The sequence below is a fragment of the Alexandromys fortis genome, unplaced genomic scaffold, assembly GCF_014885135.2.
Source record: "Alexandromys fortis isolate MF-2015 unplaced genomic scaffold, M_Fortis_MF-2015_v1.1 scaffold_1339, whole genome shotgun sequence".
Taxonomy (NCBI): domain Eukaryota; kingdom Metazoa; phylum Chordata; class Mammalia; order Rodentia; family Cricetidae; genus Alexandromys; species Alexandromys fortis.
The window spans coordinates 1-8,742 of record NW_026069203.1 but is presented as its reverse complement, the minus strand read 5'-3'; the positions used below and the strand labels follow the sequence as shown (position 1 = coordinate 8,742).

Below are 8,742 nucleotides of genomic sequence, written 5' to 3'. Positions count from 1 at the left end.
CCAGCATTCTCTTCTGTCTACTCTGCCTACCTAATTTTCTGTCCTATGAGGGCCGAGGCAGTTTCTTTATTAGTAAGAAATCACTCCCACATCATGCCTGTCACAATGTTTCCCGCCATGATGAAAATGGACTAAACCTCTGAAAGTGTAAGTCAGCTCCAATTAAATGTTTTCCTTTATAAGAGTTGTTGTGGCCATGGTGTCTCTTGAGAGCAATAGAAACCCTAAGACACCCACTGATACCAAGGGCAAAGACTGATTGACCAAAGAAATTGTTCCTCCTAAGTCCAGCTTGGTGAACTAAGACATTTATTGGTGTTATAATACTCACAAGGATCTGGGGAACTCAGCCAGTTCGACCACTAAAAAGCCCCACCCACTAAAACTGCATCTCTAGAGAATCCTGGACTGCTAGACTTCCCTTTGCCAGATATGGTGATGCACGCCCTTAATCTGAGTGTTTGAGAGGCAGGAGCAGGCTCTGTGAATTTCCAGCTAGCCTGGTCTACATAGTTAGACCCTGTCTCAAAAGAAACAGACTCCGCAACTTGCAAAATGCAGAGATTAAGTGTCAGTGGAGGGCTCAGCCACAAATGGGACACCTATATTGTGCCTCTCCCATCAGGGTTCATGGATCAGCACAGAAAAGGGGTGGACAGACTATAGGAGCCAGAGGCTGGTAAGGGCTGGACTGAGACGGTGTCATCCGGACTTGACAGGACCACTGCGCCATGAATGGACAGCATCTGTGGTTGCCTGTGTATGACTACACAAGCCAGTTGTGGTAGCATATACCATAGAATTTGCTGAAGGACGCTCACAAGTTTGAGGCCAGAAGGGGCTGTACATTTTGTGGGGCAAACACACTGGGGTTTACTCAAGCTACCTTGGACCGTAATCCAACACACTGATGGCCCTGAGCCTTCAGAGTAAGAGATTTTGATTTTTTTGTTTTGTTTTGTTTTGTTTTTTGATTTTTAGGCAGGGCTCCTCTGTGTATCTCTGTCTTTCCTGGAACTCACTTTATAGACCAGGCTGGCCTTGAACTCACTTTATAAACCAGGCCGGCCTTGAACTCACAGAGGACTACCTGCCTCTACAACTCTGGGGGCTGGATTAAAGGCACGTGACTCCCAAACACTGGGATTAAAGGTGTGAACCATCACCACCTGGATCTGTTCCTAGATCAATCTTGTATAGCCTAGGATAGCCTTGAACTCACAGAGATCCGTCTGCCTCAGTATCTTAACGTGTGTGCCACTACCCCCTGGCCCAAATGACTAGTGTGGCTGCTTTATCCTCTGATCTTCAAGCAAGCTTTATTTATTAAAACACAAATAATATACCACTTAAATATCCTTCAGAAGGGGCCTCAAGTGTTTTCTCCCCCCTCCGTATAGGAATTATTTAAAATGTGTGTGCGTGTCCACCTGCACATGTACCATAGTTCATGTATGGGAAAGTCAGAGGACAATTTGTGGAAGTTGGCACTCTCCTTTCACCATGTGGGTCCAGGGGGATCAGACTTAGGCTACTACAATCACCAGCAGGCACCTTTCCCTGCCAGCCATCTTAGCAGCCCCTGTAGGAAGTCTGCTAAGCCTCATTTAGATGGTAAATGCCTTATTTAGATGACCACAACTACTCTCACTGAAGACAGCAATAATAAAGCCCAACCAGAAGGACCCATGTTAGGGTCACATGTTCATTCTGTTCCTTCTGTCCCCTAACAAGCTCTAAAGGGCTTTGGTGGTTTGTATTGTCTTGTCAGGCAGTCTTAGAGTTTTCACTTTGTGCTTTGTTTCTCTGGCCGTGCTGAACGTGTCAAGTCTCACCTGTTTTCCCCGTCTGTCCCTAGAGGGATCAAACCTGCCTTACCCAGTGATGTAGGCAGAGCATGCAGAACCCAGTATTGTCCTCTGAGGCTCCCCTTTCCAGAAACTCGCATCCCTATTTTTACCTGCTGAAGTACCCAGACCTCTGCCTTCTGGTTCTGAAAGTGGGGGTGTAGATAGACTTTAAATAGCACCACTTATTTGACAACAATAACTCACAGCTCAGGAGAGAGGTTGGTCATTCCTCGTGACTAACTCCACGGTGTCATCTAACATTCTAGTTCGCTGTCACATTTGTGTTATTACATGCAATGCCTACTTACAATAGCAGTGTGAATATGTATGTTAAACACCCACACTAGAATTTTAAATCTTAGCTCTTTCTGAATGCTGTTTTGGTGGATTTCAATGTGGGAGGTGAGATAATTTAAAACTTCATATTTTCTACTACAGTGAAAGGCATAATTTCTCTGACATGTTTTTTTTTTTTCATCTAGAACAAGGGATTACACTAGAATAGTGTTTTAAAATAAGATTTGTCGACACAATGGCATTTTTTTTCTCTTCACTTCTACCCAAACTAAAATAGTCTAGGAACATTTATTTACTTACCATAACTGTTAAAAAAATTATAGTCATTATATCTACCATCACTTTTCTTGTAAAGCGCAGTGTGGAAAGAATACGTCATTTCATCCCTGAAGAGAAACTTGTGTTCCCGCCTTTGTACTTTACCCCATCGGTAAAGCTTTTGGACACTGAGCAAAGTACAAAACACACCCAATTCCGGCTTCCTCCCAGGATCTCCCTTCACCATTCGGTCTTCCTTGGTGAGGAATCTTGAGTGAATATAAATGTGCAGACTCCATCCATGAAAGGGCGAAACAAACGGCGGAAGCCTTCAGCCCACAGCTTATGTTTTCTTGTCATGGGAGGCAGTGATGCTACAAACCAACAAGTTAGACTGCATCTAGCCACAGTGTATTTACAGGGAAGCAAGAGTTTCACATGGTTGTGCATAAGCAAGATATAAACATTAGTGAATTCATTAGCTATTACACATTCAGAGTAGTCAAACTTAAATTGAAAAAATGCATTTTAAATATTTAACATTTGGATCTGGAGAGGCGGTTCAGTGATTAAGCACACTTGCTTCTCTTGCAAAGAAGTTCAATTCCCAGCACCCACAGGCAACTCAATTCACTTATAGTTCCAGCGCCAGGGGTTCTGATGACCTCTTCTGGCCTCCACAGGCACCTGTACACGTGTTCGTGAATCAACAAGACACTCATACAAATAAAAATAAGTCTTTAAAATATATATTTTACTACTAGACTAGTGTCGTGTCCTGTTTACTCAAATGGTATTAGATAGTCCTTTATTCTGCCATATAACAGAGTTTGTGTGGGGCACTGCCTGTAGGTGAGACCATGTGCCCACATAAGTGAGAAGCTAGGCAACACAGCATGGGTCTCTCATTGTGAGTCTTTCTTCTTTCACATTTAAGAAATCCAGTGGGCTCTGATTCTGGATCAGGTGCTGTGTGTGTGGAACTTACAAGGATGGAGACAGACAACAGGACAGTAGCCTTACCCAATCAGATATTACTCAGATAACTCTAGGAGTGACTCATCTGTTCATTGCTTGGTTAATTGTGAAATCTGCCCATTTTGAAAGATTGGCATTCAATTGAAAAGTGCTTAGAGCATTGTGACCCTCGTGTCTCAGGGGTCTTGTCTACGCAGGTACTCTGTGGCCCCTGAGTTAAAGAACAACTTCTGTTAGGTGATTGTTTCCTTTGAGTAGGACAAGATCACTGTCATCTTAAATCAGAGTCACTTGTAGATAAGACCTGTGAATATTCCTGCAGAGAAGGTGGAGACATGAGGATCTTTGGCACTTGCTAGTCGGTCAGTCTAGCTAAATTTTGGGGTTCCAAGTTCATGAGAAAACCCTGTCTCCAAATATAAAGTAGAGAACAATTCAGGAAGAAAACCCAATCAACCTCTGACCGCTACAAAAATGCACATAGATGTGCACACATATGTGTGTATAGATGAACACACAATTACAACTGGACTGATGATGGCTCAGCAGGTACCAATGCTTGCTGCCAAGCCTGATGACCTGAGTTTGACCCCCCAAATCCACATAGATGGAAGGAGCTGACTCCCACGAGTTGGCGTGCAGTGGCGTTCACGTGCAAGCACACACTGAGCTGTTATCTGAAAAATAATGGGGGGAGTGCACTATCCAGCCCCCAGGGTCAGTGTGAGTATGAAACCCAAACATTCCAAGTTCTTAATTTCCTCCAGAGCATCAGTGCCCAGTTGGTACTCAGAGCCCCTAGACGTCACAATACAGAGACATTAATATACTTCATCTACCAGCTAAGCATGGTTTGTTGCCCTCTCATGATACAGTCAGGCTGTACCTGATAGATATTGTGGTGGTTTGGGTGAGAATGGCCTCCCTAGGCTCATATATTTGCATGATTGATCCCAGTTGAAGAACTGTTTAGAAGGATTAGGAGGTGTGGCCTCGTCGGAGGAGGAGTGTCACTGGGGGTGGGGCTTGAGGTTTCAAAAGTCCATACCAGCCCCCATCTCTTTCAGCCTGTCTGCAGATTAGATTTAGTTCTCAGTTCCTTCTTCAGCACCATGCCTGATGCCATACATGCTACCATATCCCCCACTGTGAATCTGCAGGGAGGAGGTTAAATGAATATATTTTTGTTTCGTCTCTCACTAAACCTAGAGCTCACTGACTGGCGAGACTAGCTGGCAGTGAGCTCCTGGAATCTGAGTGTTTGTCTCCTCCAGTGCTGGAGTTATAAATGTTGGCCACTGCACCTATCTATGTTGCGGGTGTTGGAAAGCCAAGCCCAGGGCGCTACACTCATGCAGTGGGCGTGTTGCCTAGTGAGTCATCTTCTCAGCCACCCAGACTGATCCAGCAAATCTGAAAAGTAGCATTTCAATAACGAGCAGATGAAAAATAGATGAAGCATTTAAAAAATAAGCCTTCAAATCATTTCCTATTAAAATGATATAAATAATGAATTCATAAAGACTGTTTTATTTATATATACTAAACTGTAAAAAAAATTAACTTTTTGTAGTGTTTACACCATCAAATCCAATCAAGACAAACAAGATGGTAAACTAAAATGATTTTAAAAATGCAATTTAGTCAAGGGCTTTAAATTGAAACTGTCTTGCTGAAGTCAGGGTTGATTAGTTTTCCATCTAATACTGGTGCTATTAAAAGCTTTGAGCAATTCAGATATAATCATTGAGTAAAATCTCAATGGGGTAAGAGAAATGCTATCTGGGTGAATTCTGCTGGAAGAATGGTGTGTGCAGGGAGTGAGACTTTATCGATGGGGTCAGAAGATGGAGGAGGCAGAAGAACTGAGCAAGTGTCATCAATCATGGCCAAGGGTAAGAAGTTTGGAATTAAAGAAAAACTCATCTTTGCACAAAGATTCCAAATCATATATGGGTATGAATATTGATCGTTTCAGTTTTAGCATGTTCAGGAAACTAAAGGAAAAGAAAAGAAAGGGGAGACAGGAAGTTGATACAGTGGCATGCCCCGGTAATTCCCCTAAAAATGAATCCACAGAGGAATCACTGTAGCTAGTAGCGGAAACTACTACTTTCCTTATTAAGGGAACAGAGGCAAATGTGATTCAAGCCCTGAGATCTTGGGTAGAAGATTGGGTACCACAGTTCTGCGGGGCCTGCTGAGCAAATTGGAAGACTGAGCCAAGAGAACTGCAAGCAAGCAAGAATCTAATTGGCTGAAGAGGTGTCCCACTTGTCCTCCAAGATGGTGCTGAGTCCAGTCCCAGCCTGTCGCACTGGATTTGGGGGACAGAAGGTCCAAGTTGCCCTGATTTTAGGAAGGTAAGTGAGAGAGGGAAGGTTAAATCATCTCAATGTCTGTACCTTTCCAATGTTTTATTACTGGTCCCAATGTCCCCAGAAATTTTAAATGGGAAGGAACAAATACTGTGCTGGATTCACATTTTCTGAAGTTTTCCAACTCCAGCTTTGCTGGGGGTCTGAGTGGGAAGATCCGTCAGTGGGCCAGTGATGCTGGAAGGCACCCGTTGTCACGAGTGCTGCTTTGACAGCTCCAGGAAAAAGGTGGCAAATAATTTGGACCCCTGTATGTAGTTCCACCTAATAAAAACAAAAGCAAGAAAACACATTCCCACTCAATGAAGAAGGAAAAGCAGCCAACCATGTCCACAGGAAAATTGTATGTATTATAAATCCAGTCAATCTGAAGTATTTAGATTGTTTCTGTATTTAGCATTCACATTTAGTATTTAGCATGCTTTGGAGATCCTAGGATCAAAGTCACGTGATAAATCCAAAAGCAGAATTATTAAGAGAATATGATCACCAGGTGTGGTTTTACACACCTATAATCCCAGCATTTGGAAAGCAGAGGCAAGAGGATTGCTGAACCTCAAAGCCAGATTGGTCTATATAGATAGAGCTTTCCAGGCTAGCCAGGGGTGCAGAACAAGAAAGACTCTGTCTTAGGACAGCAAGCAGAAGAAAAGAAGGAGGAAGAGGAGGAGGAGGGGTGAGGAAGAGGAAGGAAATGAGGCAAATAAATTTGGACTCAACCAAGAAAATATCCATTATTCTTATTTTTTTCTTTATCTCCCTCCCTGGCCTCTTTGGGTGCTATGATTCCTGAGAACACTGTCCAACATGGCTTTCTTTGGTTTCTCAGAGTTTCTTTGCCTTCTTATTTTTGACATGACAGGAATTGAAAAAAAATCAAACGTTCTTCTTTCTCACTCATTTGGATGTTTCTATAATCTGTCAATATGTTCATATCAGGCACTCCTAAATATCCTTTGTTAGACACCAAATGTCACAGCCTCCAAAACCATATGTTGAAGCCTTAACCCACTATGAGCCAACCCTGCAGGGACCTTCCAGGTGATTAAAGTTATACAATGTCAGAGGATGTGCCTAATCCCATGGTGCTGTGAGTTTATAGGGAAGACACAGCAGAGCCCCTTGCTTGCCTGCAGCAAGACCAATATCTTCCCCCTCCTCACTACTTCTCTCTCCTCGTTTGCTCCAGTTCTGCCACAGGAGGAAACACAAAGAAAGCAGTAGCCTGAGACCAAGTGTGGTGGTTTGAAAGAAAATGGCCCCCAAAGGAGTGGCTCTATCAGGAGGTGTGGCTTTGGTGGAGTAGGTGTGGCCTTGTTGGAGGCAGTGTGTCACTGTGAGGGTGGGCTTTGAGGTCTCCTATGCTCAAGCTACACCCAGTGACACAGTTCACTTTCCATTGCCTGCAGATTAAGATACAGATCTCAGCTCCTCCTCCAACACGTGTCTGCCTACATACTTTCATGTTCCATCCATGATGATAATGGACTAAACCTCAGAAACTGTAAGACAGACCCAATTTTTTCTTTGTTTGTTTTTCAAGACCGGGCTTCTCTGTAGCTTTGGAGCCTGTCCTGGAACTAGCTCTTACAGACCAGGTTGGCCTCGAACTCACAGAGATCTGCCTGCCTCTGCCTCCCGAGTGCTGGGATTAAAGGTGTACGCCACCACCTCCTGGCTAAGACAGCCCCAATTAAATGTTTTTCTTTATAAAAGTTGCGGTGCTCATGGTGTCTCTTCACAGTAATAGAAGCCCCAACTAAGTCGCCAGGCTTCACCTAATGTTCCCAACCTAAGGAACTATGGGGAGATAAGCATCAAGTATTTAAGATACCAGGTCTGTTATTGTCCATACTCACACAAGGCTAGTGGACAAACCCACGTGGAACTCCCCACCTTCACAGGGTCAGCTCACCTGTTGATCTTCTCATTCTGGGAGTGCTCCCCATCATCCACAGCCCCCAGCGGGAGCATCATTACACTCTTTTGTGTAATAGTCTGGAAGAGTTTAGCAATCGGAATGGTTGACCCATCCTGAATCATATCAGGGTCTACTCCAAACACTGAAATACAGAAAAAAGAGGCAGTAGAATAAATCATAAGAAGACTATCTATCACTAATCTCAAGTGTGATAATGTGTGCTTTTTTTTCATGTAGTCCAAGCTGGCATAGAATTCCTGATATAGTTCAGACTTCTGTCAAACTCAAACCCAACCCTGCCTCCCAGGCGATGGACTTAAAAGTGTGTATGATCATACTTGGCTTAAATTTTTAACTTTGAACCAAGGTGAAAATTTTAGAATTTAGGGTAAATGTAAAGATAACATGCATGGCATTCCTATAAGCACTAACTCTACTCTTGTCCATGTAAACATCTTATGTGGTTATTGCATAATAGTCAAGAATCAGAAATTAACAGTGATGTATATGTGTGTGTATACATGCATGTGTGTGTATGTGTGTGTATACATGCATGTGTGTAGATGGATGGATAGATAGATAGATAGATAGATAGATAGATAGATAGATGGATGGATGGATGGATGGATGGATAGATAGATAGATAGATAGATAGATAGATAGATGGATGGATGGATAGTTAGATAGATGATAGATAGATGGATAGATTGATAGATATAATATTTTTTCCAAGGCAGGGTTTCTTTGTGTAGCTTTGGCTGTATTGGAACTAGCTCTGTAGACCAGACTGGACTTGCACTCACAGGTATCCTTCTGCCTCTGCCTCTCAAGTGCTGGGATTAAAGGCGCACCACCACCACTGCTTGGCTTAACAGTGGTACATTTTAGCTACTAATGTTATAAGACTTTTCCTGGGAAGAGGAATCAAGGCACCAAACACCAAAGAAAAATAAGTCCCCCCTCCCAAATCTAGCTTGGCATCCAAATGAGTTCAGTTGGTGTTAGTTGCAAGAGCATGGACAACTTGCAGGCAGCTACACCACCAAAAAAAAAAAAAAAA

At 43.1% G+C, this 8,742-nt stretch overlaps 1 long non-coding RNA gene across 1 annotated transcript; it reads right to left on the bottom strand.

The window, feature by feature from the left end:
• Positions 1 to 5,785: 5,785 nt before the first annotated feature.
• On the bottom strand, positions 5,786 to 8,662 carry LOC126496136 (uncharacterized). The gene is made up of 2 exons (XR_007590292.1): positions 7,677 to 8,662; positions 5,786 to 6,025 (listed from the first exon to the last, which is right to left on the bottom strand). It is a non-coding gene; the product is annotated as an uncharacterized lncRNA (long non-coding RNA).
• Positions 8,663 to 8,742: the final 80 nt, after the last annotated feature.